Here is a 2,118-nt window from a genome sequence, read left to right on the forward strand (position 1 = left end):
AATCCTATCCTATCCTCTATCCTATCCGATACTCTATCCTATCCTATCCTCTATAATATCGTATCCTCTATCCTATCCAATCCCCTATCCCATCCTCTATCCTATGTTATTCTCTATCCTATCCTCTATCCTATCCTATCCTCTATCCTATCCTATCCTCTATCCTATCCTATCCTCTATATTATCGTATCCTCCATCCTATCCTATCCTCTATCCTATCCTATCCTCTATCCTATCCTATCCTCTATCCTATCCTATCCTCTATCCTATCCTATCCTCTATCCTATCCTTTCCCCTGTCCCATCCTATCATCTATCCTATCATATCCTCTGTCCTATCCTATCCTCTATCCTATCCTATCCCCAATCCTATAATATCCTATATCCTATCCTATCCTCTATCCTATCCTATCAGCTATCCTAAAATATCCTCTATCCTATCCTATCCTCTATCCTATGCTCTATCCTATCCTATCCTCTATCCTATCCTATCCTCTATCCTATCCTATCCTCTATCCTATCATATCTTCTATCATATCCTACCCTCTATCCTATCCTATCCTGTATAATATCCAATCCTCTATCCTATCCTCTATCCTATCCTCTATCCTATCCTATCCTCTATCCTATAATATCTACTATCCTATCCTATCCCCTATCCTATCCTCTGTCCTATCCTATCCTCTGTCCTATCCTATCCTCTGTCCTATCCTATCCTCTATCCTATCCTATCCTCTATCCTATCTTCTAACCTATCCTCTGTCCTATCCTATCCTCTATCCTATCCTATCCCCTATTCTATCCTATCCTCTATCCTATCCTATCCTCTATCCTATCCTATCCTCTATCCTATCCTATCCTCTATCCTATCCTCTATCCTATCCTATCCTCTATCCTATCCTATCCTATATCCTATCCAATCCTCTATCCTATCCTCTATAATATCCTATCCATTGTCCTATAATATCATATATCCTATCCTATTCTCTATCCTATCCTATCCTCTATCCTATTCTATCATCTATCGTCTCCTATCCTCTATCCTATCCTATCCTCTATACTATCCTATCCTCAATCCTATCCTTTCCCCTGTCCCATCCTATCATCTATCCTATCATATCCTCTGTCCTATCCTATCCTCTATCCTATCCTATCCCCAATCCTATAATATCCTATATCCTATCCTATCCTCTATCCTATCCTATCCTCTATCCTATCCTATCAGCTATCCTAAAATATCCTCTATCCTATCCTATCCTCTATCCTATCCTCTATCCTATCCTCTATCCTATCCTATCCTCTATCCTATCCTACCCTCTATCCTATCCTATCCTCTATCCTATCATATCCTCTATCCTATCCTATCCTCTATCCTATCCTACCCTCTATCCTATCCTATCCTATCCTCTATCCTATCCTATCCTATATCCTATCCAATCCCCTATCCTATCCTCTATAATATCTTATCCTCTGTCTTATAATATCATATATCCTATCCTATTCTCTATCCTATCCTATCCTCTATTCTCTATCCTATCCAATCCTCTATCCTATCCAATCCCCTATCCTATCCTCTATCGTATCCTATCCTCTATCCTCTATCCTATCCATTCCTCTATCCTATCCAATCCCCTATCCTATCCTCTATCCTATCCTATCCACTATCCTATCCTATCCTCTATCCTATCCTATCTTCTATCATATCCTACCCTCTATCCTATCAAATCCCCTATCCTATCCTCTATCCGATCCTATCCTATCCTCTATCCTATCCTATCCTCTATCCTATCCTATCCTCTATCCTATCCAATCCTCTATCCTATCCTATCCTCTATCCTATCCTATCCTCTATCCTATCCTATCCTCTATAATAACGTATCATCCATCAAATCCTACAATCTTTCCTATAATACCCTCTATCCTATCCTCTATCCTATCCAATCCTCTATAATATCGTATCCTCTATCATATCCTATCCTCTTTCTTATAATATCATCTATCCTATCCTATTCTCTATCCGATCCTATCCAATCCCTTATCCTATCCTCTATAATATCGTATCCTCTATGCTAGCCTGTCCTCTATGCTATCCTATCCTCTATCGTATCCTATCTTCTAC

The sequence above is a fragment of the Halictus rubicundus genome, unplaced genomic scaffold (genome assembly GCF_050948215.1).
Source record: "Halictus rubicundus isolate RS-2024b unplaced genomic scaffold, iyHalRubi1_principal scaffold0146, whole genome shotgun sequence".
Classification (NCBI taxonomy): domain Eukaryota; kingdom Metazoa; phylum Arthropoda; class Insecta; order Hymenoptera; family Halictidae; genus Halictus; species Halictus rubicundus.